The sequence below is a fragment of the Camelus ferus genome, chromosome 20 (assembly GCF_009834535.1).
Source record: "Camelus ferus isolate YT-003-E chromosome 20, BCGSAC_Cfer_1.0, whole genome shotgun sequence".
In the NCBI taxonomy this organism is placed as follows: domain Eukaryota; kingdom Metazoa; phylum Chordata; class Mammalia; order Artiodactyla; family Camelidae; genus Camelus; species Camelus ferus.
In genome coordinates this window covers 13,511,784-13,536,838 of record NC_045715.1, presented here as the reverse complement: position 1 = coordinate 13,536,838, position 25,055 = coordinate 13,511,784, and the positions used below count along the sequence as shown (strand labels likewise).

Genomic DNA, 25,055 nt, shown 5'->3' with positions numbered 1-25,055 from the left:
GAGGGAGGGGAAAAAGAGGGAGGGAGGGAAAGAGAAAGAAAGGGAAGGAGAGATGGAAGAGATTGGTGGTTTTCGGGGTAAGGCAAATTGTTCGGTACGCAACCCACTTCCACCCTCACTCCACACACATCCAGAAATCTTTAAGCCCTGAGGTCCGGGCCGCGCGGGGGTGGCGGGTTGGGGGCGGGGGAAGACATAGCTATTGGCCAGAGTTGGGTGGGAGGTAATTCCTTATGCTTTATTTCGCTTTTTTGACAAACTTCTTCAAAACAGCTGCATTTTTTGGAATTAAGTCCACAACTGAGAACTAAACGAAACCCTCCCACGGATAGCATAAATTTGCATTGTTGAAGCTGCTCTTTTTTGGGTTCCATGAGCCCAGAGGACCCAAATTCCCCTTCCAGCTCTTGCAAAAATACCTCCAGTAAAAAAACAAGCACTTTGGCCCTTTTCAACTTTCTGTTAGTCTGGAGCTCAGCATATCCTTTTTGCTTTGTTATTTATTGTTTAAATATTTAGTTCTGTCTTCAAACGAATTTTAAACCCTTCGAAGGGAGAGAAGGACTCTTTCCTAAACTTTAAAACTGCTGGCCCAGCTGAGTATCTTGATGATGGTGCTAAGGAATGATTACTAACCAGACATAAGGGACAGTTCAGTGCAGAGAGACTAGACTAATCGTAGTTGATGATCATTAATAAAAAATAACTAATATATTAGAATTCATGATCAAGATTGGAATATTTACTTTTCACGTGTTTCCCAGGAAACGGCTGGTAGCAGTTTATTTAAAAATAATAAAATAAAATAAAAATTCCAGACTCATTTTGTTACCCATCAAAAATGAGGACTGAGTGAAACATTAATTTTCTAAAATTGTTGCATATTTAAGTGATTGTAATTCTCCTTAGCATTTTAAAATTGTAACATTGATAACCAAATGCTTTAGAATCCAAAGAACAGTCTATTGGGTTTGGCTTTTTTTTTTCTTTTGTATGAAAGTGTCTCTAACATAATGGATGAGTGATTATCCCATCCACATTATTTGGATTCACTTAAATGCCAGGTTTCAACATGGGGTTGGGGGGAATCCTCAAGAGAGCAAAAACAGATTTGCACATTTATTTTTTCCCCTTCCTTTCTATCTTCAACTAAACTTAATCACAGGTGTTTCACTCACCTGTAGTTTCAGTGATAACATTAGCTGCCAGTGGTTCCCAACCCTAGCCACACTTCAGAATTCCATGAACTTAAAAAATAAATAAATAAAAAAAATACAGTTGGCTAGGTTCCTTCCCTGGAGATTTTTATTTACTTGGTCTGGGGTATGGCCTGGGCATCTACTGAAAGAAAAAAACAAAAAACAAAAAACAAAAACCTTTTGATTTTGAATTATAGATTCACGGGAAGTTGCAAAGATGATACAAAGAGGTGCCATACATCCTTTACTTTGTTTCCACCATGGTTTACATTTTACATAACTATAGAATAGTTATTAAATCAGGAAAGTGACAAGTTATTAAATCAGGAAATTGACATTGAGAAAGTGTTCTTGTAATTCTGTGTCATCTCGTCGCTCGCAGATTCTTATAACCACCTAGCACAATCAAGACACAACTATTCCAACCCACAGCAAAGATCTTCCTGGTACAATCCCTTTTTAGTCATACCCTCATCCTCACAGAATCTCTAACCCTTGGCAACTATTTATCTTTTCTCCATCCGTATTATTTTGTCATTTAAGTATGCTGTATATAAAATATTGACTGTTACATGCTTGTGACCTTCTGAGACTGGCTTTTTCCACTCAGCATCATTCCCTTGAGACCCATACAAGTTGTTGCATGTATCAAGAGTTTATTCCTTTCTGCTGCTGAGATATATTCCATCATATGGATGTACCACAGTTTAATTAATCACCTATTGTAGAACATTGTGATTGTGAGACAGGAAGAGGGCAGGGCACAGCCATTCAAGGAATAATACAGCAATTAACATCAAAATGGTGGAAGATTCAACTCCTCGTAGGCCTTGAGGCTCAAGTTGGTAGGAGATTTCACTTCTAGCAGATCTTGAGCTTTATTATATGCCCATTGTAATATATTAACATGGTAAATAACATGCCCACAGGTGCCATGACAGTCCCAAGGCTAGGCACAAAAGGTCAAAGAGTGGGAAATGGCCAACTTTCTGGGAATCCCAGACCCTTCCCCAGGCTAGTTAGACTGGTCCTTCCTCTTATTAGCATATGAAGCCACCAAGTCCATAAAAACTGGCAACACTGTCACCTCCTCGCAGCCGCTGCCCTCTCTCTTCCTCTTCAGGGCCTGTGCTCTGTCTGTAGCGTGTGTACCTACTTCTACTGTAATCTGAGCACCCAACCCCCACACCTCATGGCCTTTCTCTTGCCTTTCATTGTATCTCTCTAAATAAATCTACCTTTACTCAACCGTGGCTCACTCTTGAATTCTTTCCTGCCTGAAGCCAAGGACCCACACGTAGCGGGGCATGTCCCAGGGGCTCAACCGAAGCCTGGGACACAGCCCTCCTCACGCCCCACATCCTTTATTCCTGCATCATATCTTTGGTGCTCGACACCCCATATCCGTTTTTCCTGCATCAGTTGTTTTCTTCTTGGGGGACAATTCCAAATAAGCTGCTATCTACATTCAGTGTATAGGTTTTCTGTGGACATAAGTTTTCATTTCTCTGGGATAAATGCCCAGGAGTATGATTCCCGGCTCATATGGTAAGTATATGTTTAGTTTTTAAAGAAACTGCCAAATTGTTTTCCTGAAATTCTATGCGATTTTACTTTCCTAACAGCAATGCACAGGAGAACCAGTTTCTCCCATCCTTGCCAAAATTTTAATTTTAACTCTGGCGTGTGTCTAGTGATGTCTCATCATGGAGTTATTAATTTGCATTTTCCTAAAGTCTAGTGCTGTTGAACATCTTTTTGTGTCCTTATTTGCCATCCACATGTCCTCTTGAGTTAAATTTTTCTTCATGCGTTTTGCCCATTTTCTTATTAGATTGCTTTGTTATTGTTGAGTTCTGAGACTTCTTCATAAATTCTAGATACAAGTCCTTTATCAGACATGCAGTTTGCAAGTAGTTTGTCCTAGTCTTTTTGTACTCTTGAAAAGATCTCTTGGAGAACAAAGTTTTCAATTTTGAGGAAATCCAAAATTTTAATATTATAATATGTCATGCTTTTGGTGTCACGTCTAAGAACCCTCCACCGAGTCCTAGATCTTGAAGATTTTCTCCTATGTTTTCCTTTAAAAGTTTTATAGGTTCACATTTTACATTGAAGTCTATAATCCATTTTAATTATTGCACAAGGTGTGAAGTTTAGATCAAGGTTCATTTTTGCCTGTGAATGTCCAATTTGTTGAAAAAGACTATCCTTTCTCCATTAGATTGCATTTGCACCTTTGTGGAAATCAGCTGGCAGTATTTGTGGGGGTCTACACGTGGCTTCTCTGTTGTGTTCTATTGACCTATGTATCCGTCTTTCCAGAGTCACCACGCTGTCTTGACACCTGTAGCTACGTAATACGCCTTGAGGTTGGGTAGACTGATTCCTCCTACATTATTCCCTTTGTACAAAAGCTATTCTAGCTCTATTCCCTTTCCATACACATTTTGGAATAATTTTGCATATATTTATAATAAACCTTACTGGGGTTTTGGTAGGAATTGTGTTAAACTGTGTATCAATTTGGGAAGAATTGACATCTATACTAGGTGGGATCTCCCAGTCTATGAACACAGTATGTCTCTCTCTTCACTCATGTAGACGTTGGTTCCTTTCATTAACATTTTGCAGTTTTCAGGATACAGAGTCCTGAACACGTTCAGTTAAATTTACACCTCAGTGTTTCACCTTGTTGAGCAATTGCTAATGGTCCTATATTTCTAATTTTTGTTTACACATTCTTAGTAGTAGTACATAGAAATTTAATTAGTATTTGTATGTCGATTTTGTACTCTGTGACCTTACGGTACTCACTTATTTGTTCTAGGAGGTTTTTTTGTTGGTTTGTTTTGAATTCCTTGGATTTCTTTACATAGAGAATCATGTCATCTACAAATGCGGAGTCTCAGTTCTTCCTTTTACTTCGTTTTCTTACCTTATTGTGTTTGCTAGAATGTCCAGCACTGTGTTGAGTAGCAGTGGTGAGATGGGACATGCTTGCTTTATTCCTATCTTACAGGGAAAGCATTTTGTCTTTCATCATTAAGTATGATGTTAGTTATAGGTTTATTTTATTTTATTAAGTTTTTAAAAATCGATTTAAGGAAGTTTTCCTTATTCCTAGTTTTCTGAGAGTTTTTATCATGAGTGGATATTGAATTTTGTCAGATGCTTTTTCTACATCAATTGATAGAAGTAGGTGATTTTCCTTTTTTAGCCTGTTAATCTGGTAGATTATATTGACTGATTTTCTAATGTTGAACCAGCCTTGTATCCCAGGAATGAATACTACTACGTCACAGTATATAATTCTGTGCTGACATAGTGCTGAAATCTATTTGCTAATATTTTGTTAAGGATTGCTGCATTTATATTCATGAGGGATATTAGACTAGTTCCTTCCTTCCTTCCTTCCTGTCTGTCTGTCTTTCTTTCCTTGCTCCCTTCTTTCCTTCCTCTCTCTCTGTTTCTTTCTTTGTACTGTATTTGTCTGGTTTTGTTATCAGGATTTTGGTTTCGTAAAATTAACTGGAAAGTGTCATATTTTATTATGTCTCAAATGTCAAATAATATGTCAAACAAATAAAGTGTCAAATTAAAATTAATATTAAAATCTTTGTCATGACAGTGTTTATGTCTGTTGATTGTCTTTTCTCGTCGAAGTTGAGGCTTTTCTGATTCTTGTTATGAAGCATGATTTTCAGTTGAAACTTGGATGTTTGGCACCTGACGGAGTTCTGTTAGTATTGTCCTAAGGGTCTAGACCACTTATGGCTAGTATTTAAATTTTCGGTTTCATATTCTTTCTGGAACTTTGTATCCTCTTATACTATCTCAATTCTTTTTACTTTGTTTTGTTTCTTCCTTTTTAACTTTACAATACTTGCTGTAAGCTGAGTTCTTATTGCCCATCACGTACTATTAGTTAGGATCCAGCTTATGTTAAAGTAAAACCTTAGTTGCATATAAAAACAAAGATTTATTTCTTGCTTCTGCTACATGTCCATCATGGACTGGCTGCAGACACTGCCTTGTGAGTTCTTCTGGGTGTGAGTAAAGCTGATGGAGCCTCTATCTAGAGAGTTGTCTGCTGCTGCACCAAAAAGATAGAAGGAAGTCAGGTATATCCTACCTTAGCTCTGAAAGGCTTCTGTCTGGCAGTGACATACATCAATTGAACTCATCTTCCAATGATCAAAGAAAGCAGGTCTCATTACCATGCCCAGCTTCAAGTAGATCAGGAATTATAGTTCTACCCTATACCATGGAGGTGGAAAACGGGAAGAGCTGGTGAACAATTGTAATGACTGCCGGGCTCACGCATAACTCTTCTGCTGTCAGTCTTCCCTCTCCCACTGTCTCCCTCTTTCTTTTCTTTCTTCTGACATTTTAAAAATGACTGGAAAGACATTCCTAGGCATGCCACAAAAATGGGAAACTGAGCATTCAGTGCTATACAATGGTTACAAGTATTGAAAAAGACTGACTTCTTATATACTGCATTGTAACTGCATAGCTAGTGGTCCTAAGAGCAGTCTGACTGACAGCAGTCATCCAGAGCAGCACAGACAATAGAGTCAGGGGCCAGAAGGGCTGCAGGTTGCTTCCATGTCCCGGCTACTACTGTACATAAATTAGGCAAGCAACAAGGACTCACTGTATGACCCTGGGGCTCATACCCGATATCTTGTAACAACCTACAATGGTATATAATCTTTAAAAAAACACTATTATTATGCTGTACACTTGAAATTAACACAATATTATAAATCAGCTCTGCTTCAATAATAATATAAAAAAGACTGCAGGCAAGTTAGAACTTTAGTAAATACCGAAAATGCACCTCTAACACTTACCCCATCGCTCTAGGGCACTGATGCTCACTCTTAGCAGTGGCATGAATTTCCTTAGCAATTGATGGATGTGAAAATTCAGTATATAATTTTCCCTTGTAGTGTTTTAAATCTGAGGTTCTGAAGAATACCTTTTCCTCTCTGTCTCATTCTGTCTCTCTCTCTCTGTCTCTCTATTTTTCTCTTAAATCTAGGCAGCAAGAAAACATTCTCTCTTTTCTGTAATTTAAAAGCCTTTTAGCAGGCTTACTTTATTTGAAAAAGTCTGAATATTGACTCCTGACACATCAGAATGCCATCGTCCACTTATTATATAGGCATTTATGTCAAACCTGATTCCTTTATGTCTTCTTTGTTCACATGCCCACGTTCTCTCACTCCTAGGACTATGTTTCCTATAGTAAAGGTAGAGTCCATCACAGCCAATGCTTAGTTCAATACTGTAATGAGCACGAGCTGTCTGTTAGATAGGGACTGGGGCTACCAATCTCCTAATTGACCACTTGCTAACATTAAACCAATGCTAAGAGTAAAGCAGAGCAATAGAAAGGAAATCTAATTTATTGTACATGTTCATGAGAAAAATATGTATGTATATGTTTGTACATGTGTGTGTGTGTGTTTTCTTGTTTTTTCTCCACTTTGTTTGTGCCCCACAGGCACACCCCTCCATGGAGTGTTCCCATTTATTTGCTACCAGCACTGGCTCCAATTCTTGTCCCTTAGACTCAGTGGGAGAATTCCAACGCATTGTGCTTGGACTAAGAAGAAAGCTATCCTATAATCGTGTATTTAAAAACTAAAAAGCAATAACCTTACAAGCATTTGAAACAAAGCCAGTTATTACTTTTAAAAAGCTACCTGCTTTCAATTAAGCAGGAAATTATCTAAGAAGTCACTTAATTTGCTTTGGTCTGTAGTCCCACAACTGCTTTATGCTGAGTGGAGCATGAAATTAAATATGTAACAACTATCCTAATGGTTATGTTTCAGAATGCCAGCATTTTAGAATCTTAGGTATTCTGAGTGGTGACAAATACCAAAACATACAAATTAAAGAATATGGCTGCATTGAGTTTGAGGAAAAACACAAAATATTATTAATGTCCTCTATGCTTTTATATATGTTATATACATATATATTTGAAAACTGAGGGGGTTTTAAAAATATTAATTTATACATACAGGAGGGGTAGCAGTGTATGTATGGAAAAAATCTCTCTTGACTTACAATAAAATGCCACTTTTTTCCCATGGAAATTCTTATACTAGTTTCTTGGGTCTAAATATAATGTAGATTATGCAAGGATATATTAAAGGAAAAAGGTCATAATGAATTTTTACCATTTGTTGAAGAAATGCTAATACTAGTCCCTTGCTTGAGGTATTCACCTTTGTTAAGAGCCAAGAATGCACAGTTTGCAGTGGAGAAACTGTCTATGTAGACATATAAGGGCACTAGTTTATGCAGGAAATTTTAGAAGCTTTACTGAAATGGCTCTTCAATCAGTACTTAACAGTGTTGTAAATGCTAGATGGTTCTCAGAGCCTCTTATTTATTTAAAACATTTTTTACAACTTTAAAACTATTTTTATACCAGATAAATCTTTTCAAACACTAATCATATGACGAGTAAACATTAAGAAATTTTTTGTGTAAATGTGGATAAAAGCATGCTTGTTCTTTTGTAGTCTGAATTCCAAACCAACCCTTTTCTTTCTCTTTTTTGAAAAAACTAATGTAGACATTCTGCCGATTTTACCAGGAAATTGTGACAAACAAATAGATTTGACTGAGTTTCTCTTCCCCCGTGTGTGAAGCAGGAGTTTGAGCTAAGACAGCTTGCAAGGTAACAAAGTTACTCAGAAACTCATTTATTTGATGCTAAAGATGCTTAATATTCTGGTCTCTATCGTTGAATCTCTCTATACTTGATGATATTGTCAAAAACATTTTCCTGCTTTATTAAACTATTATCTATAAAAATTCTCTGAGGAGCTACAAAAAAAGACTTCATCGCAGTTTATGGGGCTTTGGATATTTTTCTAGAACAAAAAGTTCTCCTCCTGCATTTGTTCTTCAGCTTTGTTTTGATCAGAGAAAGGGCATAGACCTCAATCAAGAATCCTTGGGCCAGGATCTGTGTGACCTGGAGAGTCAGCTTGACCTCTCTGAGCCAGGTTCCTGTAAACTGCAACATTATTTTATGTCCACAGTAGCAATAATAACTGTCCATCAGCATCATGAGGATTGCTTGAAATAAGGCAAGAAAAGCATCCCTTAAAGTGACTGACTGACACACAGGAGGGCTTCATTATCAATATTTAGTGGCTTCAATTAATTGGTGGATCATCTCAGCTTTTTTTTTTTTTTCCTAGCTTCTGTTCAGCTGTGGTAGGTCTTGCAGCAAACGCTTCACATCTGTTATTTCATATAATCCTCCCAGAGGCTGGTGAGCTAGGTCTTATTATTATCCCATTTTACAGCTGGGGAAATGAGAACACAGACTAGTGCGAGCTTACTCACCATTTCAGACAGACAGAAACACATAAGGGTGACATTTTGAGCTCACGAGGCCCTTTTGCCTGAAACTTAGCCAAAGTTTTCCCTGCTAATAGGACCTGCATGCCTTACTAGCAGCCTGCAAAACACGCGTCTTTTGACATGGAACATTAGTGACTGAGTGAAGGATAATAATGGTTCTGTTGCTACCCTGTTGGACTTGAAATGCACAGACTTCAGCGTATGGGATTTGTTCTCAGCATAGCCAAATCTTTGCTACAATAAAAGATATTAGAGAAGAGCCCAATTGCATGTATTAGACAAGCACTGAAATGCAAATTTAAATCTAAAAATAAGTGCCTTTCTATAGCTGGAGGTGCGATTTATTTATACACAAGAGGGTTTAATTTTCCAATTAATGAGTGGGGGTTTTATGCACATGATGTCCATTAGTGCTAATGAATAATGTGTGTGTGGTGTAATAGATTACTGTGCGAAGCACACGGTGCTCCTGCCAGGAAGTAGATCTGTATATTATAATTTGTACGTGTGATATCACACCTAGGAAATCAAGAAAATGAATTAATTACATTCACAAATGTTTGGTAGAGGGCCAATTTCAAGAGTGAACCAGTTCTTTAAGAAACACTTAGGGGATCATGCTGTACTAGGAAATAATTGGGTGGTGTTTTAAACATCTCACAGTGGAGGAAGCGCTCCCTGGTAGTCTAGTGGTTAGGATTCGGCGCTCTCTCTCAATGTGGAGGAAAAGATATTTAATCAAAAGGAGTGAATCTAAAGACAGGACCTAAAATAATATTCCGAACCCTGCACTTCACAGGTCAAAATTGGTCTAATGTAGATTACAGTAGAGGTGTCATTTAATCTTAAGGCTGTGGGACTTAACCTTTCCAAATATTCACTCCTGAGAGCCTGATGTGGCTCCAGGAAATATAGTTTCTTGTTATTTCTTTTCATGGGAAGTTGCATGGAAAATGAGTTAGAAAAGGAAAATGTGTTTGATTTCAGGGAGCAGTAACCAACACTCAGTTGGTAAACTGTACCAGGTTTTCAAAATAAACAACCCAGATCCTAGGGTTTCATCCATCTACATGACATATCTTCTGACTGAGAAGCAAAACCTTTTCTCTCTGTTACAGTTTCTAAATTCTATTCTGTTCTCATGATCTACTACTCTATTTTTACAGCAGTCTGTACTGTCTTTAATGTAGCTTTATAATAAGTCTTAATATCTGGAGTGTAAGTTACCCAGAGTTTTGTTGTTGTTCAGGATTGTTTTGTGATTTTTGCCCTTTTGCCAAAATTCACTTGCATATCGGCTAGGGATTTAATTAGGATTGTATTCATGTATCGTTAAGTTTGGGGAGCATTGTTAGCTTCACAGTATTGAGCCTTTCAATTTATGAACATGGCATCACCCTCCATTCATTTACATCTTTTAGCATAGCTCTCCTAGTAATTTCTCAGTTTTCAGCACAGAGGTCTTATAAATTTTGGGTTTTTTTAGGTTTTTACCTAGGTATTGGATTTTTGAAAGATATATGTTAGTGTTTTCATGTGTCACCTTGACTAGAGTCCACTAGACTGTTTCTTCCTACATTAGACTAGTGATTCAATCAAACATCAGTGCTGTGAAGGTATTTTGTGTATGCAATTAGTCACTTTCATGGCTTGACCGTAAGGAAGGGAGATTATGTGGATAATCCGGGTGGGCCTGGCTGAATCAGTTGGAAGGATTTAAAGTCAGCACTGCGGTTTCCCTTCCAGAGAGAAGAAATTCTGCCTGCGGTCGACGCTTTGTTCTGTGCCCGTGGAGTTCCACTCACGACGCTTACTTCCTAACAGCCTGGCCTGTGGATTTCTGACTTGCTGACTTAGCCCTCACAGCTGTACGCCAGTTTTCTGTGATTAATTTGTCTATTTACCTGTCTGTCTATCATCTATCTATTATATCTACCTATTTATTTACCTATCTCTTTGTCATCTGGTGCCACGAAAACAGAATTTTAAGGATGAGTTCTCTGAATTGGTGGGAGGCAGTGCATGGAATGACATGGCAAAAGAATTATCCAAATTATTGCCATTGTTTGCCCCTAATGAAATACCACTGCCTTAGAAATACTAAAATACTTTAATCAAGGTCCGAGATACTGAGGAGCAGTCTAAATTCAAACCCAGATCTCTCAGGCTGAGGTCTTAACAGCTTCACTGTGCTGCCTCTCCATAAGGCATTGGGGGTTTGATTAGAGTAATACTTTAATGTTCATACCCTATATGATGTTAAATGTCTAAGCATCTTTTAAATGATTTTTTTTCATATTTTTGGGGGAAGGATATATGGTTTGGGGGTTGTTGGATATGGGGAGAAATAGAGTGGGATGGTCCAGCATTTTCTGATAAGGTTTGGAATATTTGGTTCTATTTAAATTTTTGTCAGCTCTTGGTTTCATTCTTCTGATGTCAAAGACCATATTAATGTGCTCATATTCAAAAGCCAAAGAGATTTAAAAGCCAAAGAGAATACATTTAAAAACAATTTGTTTGCTGCATACAGCAGCCTAATTTTTATGAGTCTTCTTGGGAGTGAGGATGAGTTCTGGTAGCTGTAATGGACTTGATTTCCGTGGTCAGCACAGGCAGAACGTTTTCACAGAGATGTGCAGGCGTAGTACCTGCTGCATTTTAATTTGGATGGAGACGGAAAGAACGTGTGAGCTGAATGCACCCTGAGCGAGCCTTCAACCCTAATCTCCAAGGGAACCAGGAACTTAATGATGCCTCCGCCCCCCCTGAGCAAACACACCCAGAGCAGACCTGTGAGGAATCAGGACCAGGCAAGCTGAGCACAGAGCTTGGGCCCCTGGAGAAATGTCTGGTCTTTATAATCCTCAGGTATGGGGCATAATGGAGTGCAGAGAATCTGTTAGGAAAAGGATATCCTGAAGAAAAAGGAGAGGGCGAGAAATGGCAAAACTTTGAGTTCCACACTCCAAACGAGTTTAAGAAAAAATGTATGGAGGTAGAGGAAAAATGAACCCAACACTGCAGCCAGAAGGGGCCAGGGAAAGAGGCTGAAGCGCCCCTTCTGCTTTTTGATATGCAGCAGAAACATTTCCAGCTCTTTTGTCATGCCTCAGACATAAACTGGACATATTCTCTTGGGAGAAACATTCAATTAATTAAGGTACATTTTTTTTTAACCTAGGACTTTCCAAAAGGCTGTGAGAGTATTTGTATTTTCATATATCCCACAAAGCTAGTGACATGGAGTTGTCATTCCCATTTTTCAAACAGGCTGAGTCCAGTGACTTGTCCGAGATCCTCAGGGAGACTGAGAGATACATCTCTTGGATATTTCTCAAGCAGGGACTTGAGGAAGCAATGAGCACTTACATTTCCAAAATACAGGTTTTTGAGTCTTTTCATTGATCTAATTATCAAATAATATTTGGAGATAGGCAAGTGTTATGATAGAAAATGTGCTCAGCTGGGGAAACCGAGGCTCAGAGGGTTGGATGACACTACTGTTCAGCCTTGGAAGCCAGAACTCTTGAGCCACATCTGTCTTGCTCCCCACACAGCACAGAACTCCTTAAACACTGGGACTTCCACCTCTTTTCTGGTACCCAGTCCCTCTCCCGGAAATATCCACCTTAACTCCAACTCCTCACTAGTGTGGTTTCCCCAGGAGCCTGGAGGGGATCATCCCCCCAATGACCGGCAGGCTTTTGGGGGAAGGCTCAAGGTCACTGCAGCTGGACTGAACCTGCGCTGGTCCCCGTGGGGCTCACGGCCACCCGAAGCTGCTGGAAGATGAGCCTGCACGTTGCTCACTGACTCAGACCAGGTGATTCTCTTTCCAGTGGGCGGGGAAGAGCTGTTTTGCGAATAGTAATTCTTTGGTATGCGTGTCCTACTGATTCACCAGGTGGAAGCAATCTGACATTGTCATTGGTTCTGTCATTTTCCAGCCCAAGTAGAGGTCCTGGGCATCCTTCATTAACAGAACCATCTGCTGAAGAAATCTGCGGTTGAACAGAACAGCCACTCTGCTTTTCTCTACCAACGGGCTACAGAGAGAGGTAATAATGCTCGCTATCATTGACTGAGTGCTGACTAGGCGAGGAAGTGCTTTATTTATATTGCTTCCTTAAGACCTTGGAGGTTATTCCAAAGTTACAGAAAGGGAAAACGAGGCCAGGCCAGGTAGACGGAGGTGCCTGGAGTTATCTCCTTACTAGTGAGTCAGAGCAGGGCCTGTGCAAGCCACATCGAGTGTGAGCTTCTGAGACTTCTTAATCCCATTTGCTTTTAGCCAGGGCTGGAAGGAAGGTCACCGAATAGCGTACTAGGAAACTGGTTTGGCCCCACTAAGGATGCCACCATTGAACTTTCTCAGGGAACGAGCCAGATCCCACTTGCCTTCTATTAATTACCTGGGCAGACAGCCCTACACGCTAATATTGCCTCACACCTGAGACTTTCCCAAGGTTATCAGACCATGTCCTAAGGTGAAGAAAATTCTTTTTAAGCACTCTTGCTTAGTGGTCTTCAGCTCAAAGCAACTGAACCACTGACAGGGTTCTGTTCTGGGCCCCAGGAAAATAGAGAAAAACCCAAACTGACCCTTATTCTCTAGAAGCTTTTCAATTTGGAGGAAACATCACCTTCAAACGAAGCAAACAGATATTTCCTAAACAGACACTAATGTGCGACAATAAATAGAGTAAGTAATGCAAATAACAGAGAATCATAAATCATGACAAAATGTGCTGTATAATGTAGAGCAGTGATCAGGGGAAAAATGGCAGTAGGACGTGAACAGTACTAAGGAGTATTTGGTAAGAGTGTGTGCCCTGGTGTTAACGGCAACTTGGAAAGAGCTAATTTGCTCCACAAGAGGCCCATTAAAAAAGTGTCCACTTTGCCACTTAATTTAAATATTTTTGATATGGATTTAGGAAGAGGTGGTCAAGAAAAGCCAAGGATACAACTTAATATTCCGGGGTCAAGTCAGATGAAAAGTATTATTTCTGAGTGCATTTCATAAATTAATACAAAACGTTAATTGTTAGAAGAGTTACTGGCACAGACTTAGAATTCATCAGATGTTAGATATCATTATGTTCTCTCTTCGATGAAGCAGTTGCTCGTGTTTTGGGTAATGGTTTAAATGAACGTGACAAAATGGATGATGTTTGGTGAGTGAGTTTGATTCCATACAGGATATTTTTCGTGGCAAAAAAAATGTTTCCTTTTTCCATTTTGTACTTTTGTCCGTGAAAGTAGAGTGTCTTTGGAGAAATGCACAGCTTTGGAGGTTGGCTTAATAGCTGCACGCCCTCAGGTATTTACGGGTAGTTACCTCACAAATCCATACATTTTTAAAAGAACGGATATCCTTCTAAGTAATTCGAAAATGTTTTCTAGGTACTTGTTTATATTCAAAGTCTGTTATCTTGCATGAACATTCCCCAAAACACGCACCAGGCATTCTTCTCGTATTTCAAGTTGTCAATATGAAATGTACTTAAAACTTCCCACAGCATCAGTTTTCTTTGTACGTTTTTCAACACATTTCCCATGCTTTGATAACAGATGATGTCTTGTTCGGCAATTACTTTCAAGAAAATGACTTCTATAGGTTTGTACCTTTAACTCATATTAAAACTCTGCTAATAAGCTGGTTGTCCCAGGGAACTATCTTTGTGTCAGACTGAATGTAGTATTTGAAGAAGTCATTTGTGGTGAGAAAGTGTCCATTCCCTGAGCACTACCTATATTCAGTGGTTGAATTACCTGCCCAGGTAGTGTTCCCAGCCATTGTAGTCTTGCTGAAATGATTTGCCTTTTGTGGAGGTCAGACCATTGCTTGCAAGGTAAGAAAATATTTTTGAAAAGGTCTTTAATAATAAGAAAAGCATGAACTCAACAGGTAGATGAAATAGAGTGGAACAAGTTGCCTATCATGATAAATCTGCTAGCAGTCCCTTCCTGGGAACAGTGTTCCTATGTGTTATTTGCATTCCTTTCTATCCACTTAAAGGCCCTATTACAAAAGTAGTACATTCTCATAAAAATTTGGAAATTACTGAAAACAATTTTTTTTAACTGAAGTACAGTCAGTTACAACGTACAGTCAATTTCTGGTGCACAGCACAATGTCCCAGTCATGCATATAGATACATATGTTCATTTTCATATTCTAAAAATAATTTTTCAACAAACCCATTCATAGACAATCCCTGTCATCATTCTTACATATGTCTTTTGATTTCCTGTGCATGTTAAAAAGTCATCGAGGTATATACTATCATTTTGTGTCTTTTTGCCTGCCTTGTCTAGAACGTCACATAAAGGGAGTATACAGTCTCTTGTGTCTGGCTTCTCTCACTTAACATAAGCCTCTTAGGAACATTTATGCTATCGCTGAATAATATTTCATTGTATGGATATGCCACTATTAGTCTATCCTTTCATCACTTGATGGGTATTTGAGTTCTTTCTGGGTTTTGACAATTACTAATATGAATGAAGCAGCTCTGAACTTGAGTACAAATCTTTGTATGGACACATTTTCGGTTCTCTTGGATAAGTATTTAGGAGTGGAATTACTGGGCCATATTGTATGTGTGTATTTAAATTGATAAAAGGCTGACAATATATTTTCCAACATGGCAGCTCTATTTTGCATTCCCACAAGCAACGAGTAAGGGTGTGGTTGCTCCACATCTTCACCAACACTTGGCCTTTTCTGCTTTTATAAATTTTTCTTTAGCCATTCTTGAGGGTAGCTAGTGGTTTTAATGAGTATTTTTCTAGTGACTAATGACGTTGAAATTTTTCATGTGCTTACATTGTCTTCTTTGATATCTTTTGCTTTTTTATTGAATTATTTGCTTTTCTTGTGGAGTTATAAGAATTTTTAATATAGTCTGCATACAAGTCCTTTTTCAGACATACGTTTTGCAAATATTTTCTCACAATCTGTAGCCTATTTTTTCATTTTCTTAACAGTACTTTTTGAAGAGCAAAATTTTAGCAAATGTTTTAAGTGTTGAAGTCCATTCAATCAATTTTTTTTCTTTTTGAGTCCTACTTAACAAATATTTGCCTAACTGAAGGTCGGTAAGATTTTGTTCTATATTTTCTTCTGGAAGCTGGATAAATTTAGGTTTTATATTTGAATGTATAGTCCGTTTTTGAACTAATCTTTGGATGTGGTGTGAATTGTGTCAAGTTTTACTTTTTTTACATATGGATAGTCAACTTTTTCTTGCACCAGTATTGACAAGCAAAAAACCTGTTGGCCATAGATGTATGAGTCTATTTCTGGATCCTTTATGCCATCCATTTAATTTTCTATGTTGACACCATAGCACACTTTCTTACTTACTGTAGCTGTTTCATAAGTCTTGAAATCAGGCCATGCTAGTCCTCTAACTTTGTGGGGTTTTTTATTTATTTTGGTTATTCTAGGTCCTTTGTATTTCTGTATGAATTTTACAATCAGTTTTTGAATTACATCAAAAAGGGATTTTTATCCAGAATAAATGAGGAACTCTGAGTATGTAATACACATTTTTGGCGTGGAGTGGAGATGGGACGGAATGGAGTTGGGACACATCTCTTTCAAGCTTATCCTCCGTTCCTTTGGCACTTCTGTCCTAGGTTGTTTGTGCAAATAAAGATGCCCATTAAGTTAGAGGTCCTAGACTATTTCAGATAATTCTTAAAACATTTAGAAGCGTGAATACTCTTTTGATGCTCAGTCCTAGATCCTGAAAGCAGTGCGGCATGTCAGGCCATAAGGCAGTCAGGATCCGGGTGTGTCACATAAAAAGTAGCAACTGAGCAGATGCTAGATCTAGGTCCTGCTAATCATTGCTGCAGCCAGAAGTCAAAGGATTCTTTCTTGCACATGGTGTACGAAGAACTACAGTTCTTGTAGCCACAGCTGGGATGTCCTCACAGCACTCATTACCAGCCTTGAGTGTATTGAAAGTGTTACAACGTCCTGGCCATCATGGTGGCAGCTGTGGCACTGTCCTCTCTAAACTGAACCCTTTGTTCCTCAGTCCAGGGATATTGTTCCAAAACTTGAATCCATTTTTTTAATCCATCTTTTTTAGTGTTTCTCTCTTGTTGGATTCTTTTCCTACAGATAGAAGCTGCCAGTTTATTGAGATTTTCTTCTCTGCTTTGTTTAGAATGCACACCATCAGGCATATATCATATCTGTGGATCAGACATTGGCAATGACAAGGCATTGAAATGATGATAGTCTGATTATCAAAACTCAAGCCCTTGAGATAGGACATCTGAGCTAATGCATTCCACATCAGCATCTCATTTGGTGATCAATGTAGTAATCAGAATCAGTGATGAGTGCATACTACGTACTTGTCAAAGTAAACTTATTAAACATACATTAGTTCTAAATAAGATCTTGATTTGTCATTTGTTTTATTAATAGAAAACTTTACACCTGCTCTCAAATCTTCTAATCAAAAGATAGCTGCTTCTCAGACAGAGTGAAGTTCAATGATCAGTCCAGTCCCTCTGTGTGTGGGAGAGAGGGTGTCCGCTCATCAGCATGCACCACTGGCCTGCCTTACTTTCAGAAAAACAAAGAGGAGAGCAGCTCTGGAGAGCAATTGATATTCCTGCACAGGTTGGAGTTGATATGCAAATAGCTAAACACAATGTTTCCATTCTGAGGAAGCTATATAGAATCACACCAGCAGGGGTTTGATACTGTATTTCCTTCTGTTTTAGCTCTGTCGTCATTTCAGAAGCTGTGAAACTAGGAATCTCTAAGAGATGCATTAAGGGATTCAGAACCCCAGCAGAGAACTATGTAACAATTAGCAACCATAGAAAAAGAAGTAAACAATAAAGCATGTGAGGATACAAGGAGGGTATAACAAGATTGATTCCCAAATCTGGGGTGGTATTAGTTTAGTATGACTTTGTTACTCACTGTTATTAACATAGTACTTACCGACCTTTTTAGATAGTGTATAAAATGAACTGGTCTAGAGCTAATTAGGCAATCGTTTCTGTTTTTAATTAAGCTCTGTCTTAATATCTCCCCAGGGGTCTAATACACTAGAATCCATTTTGTGGGGAGGAGGGGTTAAGGCTACTTCTAAGGGTCCCTCATTAACATTTAAGTACGGAAAAAATTCCTTCTTTCTGTAGCTCTCCTTGCTGGCAGATCTCTGCATTGGGTCTTAGAAGAGTTGAAGGACAATCAGGAGTGCATAAACTCAGATTCAGGGTCTTCAACTGGCCAGTGCTAACAGGCTTATCGGATACCGCCTCCTCTCTGATGAGTGGTCAGCCCTCCTTCCTTGCTGCTTAGGTCCATCACCACCTGTTCTTCAGTAGGAGGCAGTCAGCCTCCCTGTCTTTAGGACCAGTCCCACCTTTAGAAAGGCAGGGTTCCATTATTTTGGAGTTAACAAACCTAACATTCACACTTGCTGTGAGTCTCACTCTGACCCAGAACCCAGTTGTGGCAAGGGATTTCTGGTTAGCTCCAGGTGCCCCAGTGCCACCTTGCTAATCACTCCTATTATCACTTAGTAAGAGATGGGTCCCAGTAGCTCTATGATCCAGAAGCAGAATGTGATCTTAGGGAAAGGGAGGTGTAAAACATAGCAGGAAAAGAACACAGTCATTCACCAAGAATTCTCCTGCAGCCTTATCCATGGGCATTCTGTGTCTAACATGCCTTCAACCCCAAGGAATGTATCTGATTCCAGGTCCTGACTTCTAGCCAGCGTACTCATTCTGTAGGCAATCTAACCTGCTTGTTAACTAAAGACAAAGCACATACCAGAGTCTGGCTTTCTATCTAGTGCTCATTCCAGTAGATTATACAGTATGGCCATCTGAACAAAAACCCAGAGAGGACTTTCCTCTAGTTCCCAGGTATCTGCCTTTTAGCTTTTGGTCTTTTCTTACTTTGTTGAACCTGATGATGCAACAAAATGAAGTTTTGTTTACTTACCTCAAGATATAAATGGTGGTAATCAGATGGTTGGTGTTGGTCTGTTCACCAGATGAGACACCAGTTCAGCCAGGAATGATTTATTTAGTGAGTTTGAGCTCAGTTTAGGAAATAGTGCCCCCAGCTTCTGCTATAATCTTAAATTAGCCACTGCTGTGTCAAAATTCACAAGGTTACCAGGCCTTTTCAAAGGAAGTAACGTGGGCGTGGTAGAGGAGTGAGAAGAAGCTTGCTTGGTGAGGCTTTCCTTTTATTAGGAAAGAAAAGTCTTTAAGTTAGGTAGCGTGTGCGATTCCTTTGTGTTTGTGTATGTGAGAAGCTTTTGCAGACATTCTCTTAAGCTCAGTGGCTTGATTAGGATCTCATGGGCACTGGTCAGGTGGCTGACCTTGGCTTACAGGAGGCTAGAAAGCCGGTCTCCTGATTTGTGCCTTCCTACTGGGAGACAGGCAAGAGGAAGGAGAGTTGGGGATGGTTGTTATGTCTACCACAAGTGATCTTCTCATTTCTCTGTCTACTCAGCCTTCAAGACAGGCCCTCTGAACTTTGAGCTCTTAATCATTCACTCTCCATATTTGCTCCATTATGCTCTTGGCTGTATTTTTCTGTGCATGCATTTTGTTCCTCTCTCCATCACTCAGGGGACAAAGTGCAAGCTCCAGATTGTAGCATCTGAGACCCTTTGTGATGGCCCTTCATTCCAGCTACCTTAACTTCTGTTTCCTGAAAGGCACTGCGATTCTGTCACATGGGTTCCCTTACTGTTCTCTAAAAGCAGCATGCTGTCTTCAAACACATAACATTTCCCCATTAATCAAGATCATCTCAATCAATATCCCTTCTGGGAAGCTTTGCAAAGGTCATTCTTCTGATTAGTACTAATCACGCTGTGTCATAATGGTTTTCTTATGTCCCAGCACACAAGGATTTCTTGGTCTAGTGGGACAGAGAGACTTGGAAACAGTGCCTGGCACAGGGTCAGCATCAGAAAAGTGTGCAATGAAGGAGGTTGAGAAGTTTGAGGAAAAGAACTATCTTTTACTATTTCCTTGTTTCCCCCCTCAACAGCCTAACACAGTTAATAATTAATAACCCAATAACTTGTGAAAACAAACTAATTTGATTAGTTGATTGACCAAATGAACAAAAAACATTTTTAAACCTTCTAATATCAATTGAGATCGATACTGTTGTTAGCCCATCATTTTGGCAATTACATGAGTTACCAACTGCCCCGTATAATACAGTGAACGTGGTAATTCTGTTCTGTTCTTTTCCGATCTCCTCTCCCAAGTATGTGCTCATGTGTGTTTGGGTGGCTGTATCGTCTTTGTTTTTCTTTCTTTACTTCTAATTTCCCCACCAGTAATAATGGCTGTTCCACATTCCTCATTGCTCATCCGTTCATGTCTGATTAACGTTATCACCAGGTATAAGACTTGCCTCTGCCTTGGTGGAGCAGGGCTGTCTTTGTATCCCAAAGCTAGGATAAGTCTAAATATTCTGGCACAGAAGTCGTTTAACATTCACAGCACTGACCTCTGGCAAGCAGATTTCGTGTGCAGTGCCATGAAGCTTGATTAATCGAGGGATAAAGAATTATTTTTTTCCCCACAGTAAATAACCTGAAGATAACTTAGTTCTCTCACAGACTTTTCATTCTATTAAAAAATGATAATACTGAATTCACATCACTTAATACATACTAAAATAGATCTCAGAAAATTCTTTTGATTTTTTTTTTTTTATCCTTTGCCACAGGATTTGAGCATCTATAGAGCATCTGCAGAAGTTGGCAGACAGATTGAGCATCATATCGTCGTAGTGAGTCACCTGGCTTGCTGGGAGCTAAGAGTCTCTTCAGTGTAAGAGGGACCACCTAAATCATGGCAGAAATGAAAATAAGTTATATCTTTAGATACGTATTTATTCTTTTTTATTGAGATATAATTGATATATAACCTTGTATTGGTTTTAGGTCTACAACATAATGATTTGACATTTATATATTGCAAAATGATTACCACAATAAATTTAGTTAACATCCATCACCACCCATAGTTACATTTTTTTTTCTTTCTGGTGATGAGAGCTTTTAAGATCTATTCTCTTAGCAACTTTCAAATATATAATTGTTAACTGTAGTCACTGTGCTGTACATTACATCCCCAGGACTTACTTATAACTGGAAGTTTATGCATGTTGATCACCTTTACCCATTCTTATAGTCTCATCTTTATTTTTATATTCTTAATATTCATCCATTTTATGTATGGGCATCTTGGAAACACAAGCCTGTGAAGTGGGGCTCACTTAGGCAGGGCCATGTTAGGTAGTAAAAACAACAAGTAACCTCTTCTGCCTGTTGATTCCCTTTGGGCCATTTACAGAGCAAAACTGGGAAACAGGTGAAATTTTACTATCCTTATTTTTGCAGTAAACACTTATTTAGTGGTCACTGGAAAGAACAAACCACATCCTCTGGGAATTAGTCAGATGTGGGACTGAAGCCATATATTGGTTACGTGACTTTGGAGAAGTTGTTTTGACTGTTTAAAACCTTGGTTCTTACCTCTGTGAAAAAGGACTGACAATCCTCATGTCAAGGCTTGGTGGCTGGGGCACTCAAAGGTAAGCACTCAGTATACGGCGGCCATCACTGTTAGTATTATTACTATTGTTACTGTCTCTAACGAGCCTCCAGCAGTACATGAGATAAGGCAGGGTCCTTGGTCAAAGGAGCACTTACTTTACTTGGGGTGGAGGACAGCAAACAACTAATTATACTACGAGACAGCATAATTTTAGGGCAATGATAAATGTATAAACAAAATGTTACAAGATTAGAAGATGGGTAAATTGGGACTTCATGGAGACAGAAAAAGCTCTGTGGCGAGGAAGAATCTGTGTTGAGCCTTCAGAAATGAGCAGGATCTTAATAGAGAACGGGGAAGGGGACTGACATCTATCACCCCAGCCTATTCTTCCTTCAGCCTGTGCGCCTGCAATGGTATCCACCTCATTCTTCCTCCTGTTGATACCTCATGCTTTCCTCAGAAGAGAGCACAGTACTCAGGTCTGTAGGGGAGATACTCTCTGTTATTACGTTTGTGTGAAGTCGTAGGTGGAAGATCTGGGTGACTGTGTGGTTATAAGGTAGTATTGACTTGGAAGGATCAGGGACCTACGGGATCTAAGTGAGAGCCAGCCACCTTGAAAGGAGTGTCTCAGGTTGGACAACCAGCAACCAGACAGTCAAATCCAGGGGAGGCTGCAAGGCTAACACTAGGGGAGGAGGTTCCCCATGTAGGGCTGTCCGTTCCTTAACGTAAAGATGCGCACACGTGTTTTGCTTCTAGTGCTTCTGCCTGGTTGCATTTCAAAATGAAAAGCTTTGCCCCATGTGAAAGGAATTTTAGGAATTCTGAGGCAAAAATGTCAGGGATGGGGATGAGGACATGGTGACTGGGCCACTGGACTTAGAAGTTAGACATTTACTTGACCTAAGTATAAGCGGCTCTCCCATGGTGGGCAGAAGACCAGAAAGTCCAGTGTTTAAATTGCTCGGCCTCATTGGATGGGCCATGATGAATGATACACACTAGATAATTCGCAAGTCTTCTCACAGCCTGTACCAGTAATACCCAGCTGACATTGGTATCTCTAATCTCATCAGTGTTTAATGCTTCTTTGCTTGGGTCAGTAAATGCAAAGTGAAAAAGAGAAATGAGGCAAAAATACTATCCAGCACAAATATATGAAGCTAAAGTTGATTCTGGCCCAGATGATCCAGAGCATCGTTTCAATTCTCTGTCTTGTTGGAGCCCAATGGAAAAAAGCTGTTTCCTTAACAGGCAATTAGGATTCAAGATGGAGCTAACCCTGGTTTGGAACTTGAAATGTGGAAATCACGGATCCCTAGGGAGGAAAGCTGTGTTAAGATTCAACTTCCATTTGACACATGTATATCTTGGTTTTATGGGGTGTGTTTGTGATGGTCATCTTGCATGCAATGTGCACATAATCATTGTAAGTAACTAGACATAGGTGGTCTGCAGATGTTTGTGAGGGAAGCACTTCTATTTCTGTAAATGGTGCTAATGGATATGTGACAAATCTAATGGGTTAGAGTTAGGAGGCCAACTGATTTGCAATTATGCATTCATTACTCTCCATGTGAAATAATCAGGAGTGCTGAGTGTCCTTGGGTCTTAATGCTTGTCTCACCAAGGACGCTGGTGAGACAGAGAAAAGGCTGGTACTGAGAGAAGAGTGACGTGAGACAAATATGTAGAAATAGTGTTGCTTTTACTGTTAGGAGTGCTGTCCGCAGGTCTGCAAAAGCATTGACTCGACTCAACCCAACAACAGTTTCAGAAGCATTCTAATCTCTCAGAATTAGCATTAAGGACATTTGCCTCATGGTTAAATGTCTTGAGTTGGAATTTAGGTAAGTGTTAAAAGTTGGAGACTTTTCCGAGATCGATATAATGGCTTTTTCAAGCTAATGGTTACCTGGTAGTCACTGCCCCTCATATACCAGGTTGGCGAACGTTCTCTTCTGAGCTCAGTATTCTCTTTGCCCTCCTTTTCTCTTAGAATGCACATGGACACTGTCAAAATCTTTCTCATTCTGTTATTCTATTTCATTATTAAGTCTGTTGGAAATAAAAATATGTCATTGTTATTCTGACCAACACAACCGGTTCCACATCTTGATAGTTACTGAAATCTCTCATGCAGGAAGAGATGGAGGCTGAATGCGTGCCTAACCCCATGTAATGAGAAATGTGTCTATGAATTACATATCTGATGCACATCTCACAACCAACAGATTTTTTTTTAAATCACATTTAAAAGAGAAAGAAATAACCTGTATTTTGGTCAGTGCTAAGAATATGGAACTTTGCTTATTTCTGCTGACTGCATTGTTTAAACTCTCTGCAAGAAATCCCTGCCCCCAGGAAATGCTTAATGCCCAGCATAGAGGACATTGTAAAGGAAAAACTCACTACACTGACCACTGCTGACTCTAATTGCAAAAAATGGTAGTATGATATTCAGTATCTCCATATAGTCCTCAGATAGTCACTGCTTCCTTTGTTAGGTAACAAACAAGGCAAATCTCTGGATACGTCTGTGAAGTTCTAGAAGGTTTTTCAGGATGATGCAAAGGTAGAGACAAACCCAGAGTTTGCAATCAAGGAGAAGGAACAAAAAAATGAACTGAATGAATGAGCTTGACTGAGTGCTCTTTGTAGTCAGGAAAGAGAAGCAGTTAAGCAATTAAGCTTTGATTTCAGGCCAGCTTCTATGTCAAGTTCTTTTCATTCATTTCACATACTCTTGACTACAACCAGAAGACCAAGGCAAGGAGAGGTTAAACAACTTGTCTGAGGTCACACAGCTGACAAGAAGTGGGTCATACAATCTGTTGACTTCTTCACAGAGATCCAACTGCCCACCGAGAGTTTGGTGACGGCATTTATTTAGTTGATTTTGGGCCATACCTGACAGCAACACAACACCATTGACAGAGTATGTTCAGGTAACGTTCTCTGATAACGACAAAAAGTCAATGAAGTTTTTGACTGATTATATCTGCTAAAATGTTAGCATTGAGTGCCAGGGTTTACCCATCAAAGACATCACTGAGCATGTAATAGGAAAACTTCTCCAGCTGAGTAAAGCAACAAATGAAAATGGTCAAACTGGGAAGAGTGGTTTATTTCAGTGTGTTATGTTAGAAAGTCAAAAGTGCCAGCACGACCTGAGTGGGCTCCACCCGTTTGAATGTCTTTCTAGAACATCTGCCGATTATTGTATTTCAACTGTTATTTCTCTCTAAGCAGTTGATGGTATAGTAATTGAAATACCCTTATTAATTCTAGGTAGTTTACTATTCTTTCACAGAGTTTTTCCTCCTTCTAGTTGACATTTCCTAATTAAAAATACTAGTGTGCAGTTTATACATAGCTTTTCATATTTACTCCATAGCATATCTTACCGAGAATAGTATATTTTCAGCTAGGCTCTCCTCCACGCCTCTCATGTAAAACAAACAAAATCATATGAGGAAAAATATGCTTGGCTATGTGATCATCTTCATTAACAAGGAGCCTCTCTGCTTCTGTGTGATTGAGATGCAATCCGTTTCTGCTGCACCTCTCATTACTCCCAGGAAACAGTCCCAGTTGTCTGAAGAGTCAACACCTTCTGACAGGCGCCATCTGGTCAACCATTCATTAACTCCCACAATGCTGCTTGTGAGTTTGCCTCTTTCCCCGCGACCAGTGACACCATTGAGAGCTGATGTGGCTTAAAGCAATATTGTCTCCCTGTTTGGATTACCCAAGCATCCCCAAGTGTGAGTCCTATAGGCAGTGTCCTACCTGAAATGTAGGTTTGCTATATAATTCAATGTAATGCTTAATGACATTTTGGAAATTTGAAGTTGA

At 39.3% G+C, this 25,055-nt stretch overlaps 1 long non-coding RNA gene across 3 annotated transcripts in view; it reads left to right on the top strand.

Annotated features, from left to right (window-relative positions):
* The window catches only part of LOC106729291, a 36,285-nt gene extending 15,616 nt beyond the window's left edge, over nucleotides 1–20,669 (top strand). For all 3 annotated transcript variants that reach the window (XR_004313463.1, XR_004313464.1, XR_001365667.2), the window contains 3 exons: nucleotides 12,268–12,426; nucleotides 12,551–12,661; nucleotides 20,359–20,669. This is a non-coding gene — a long non-coding RNA (uncharacterized LOC106729291). The remainder of the gene's footprint in view (nucleotides 1–12,267; nucleotides 12,427–12,550; nucleotides 12,662–20,358) is intronic.
* Nucleotides 20,670–25,055: the final 4,386 nt, after the last annotated feature.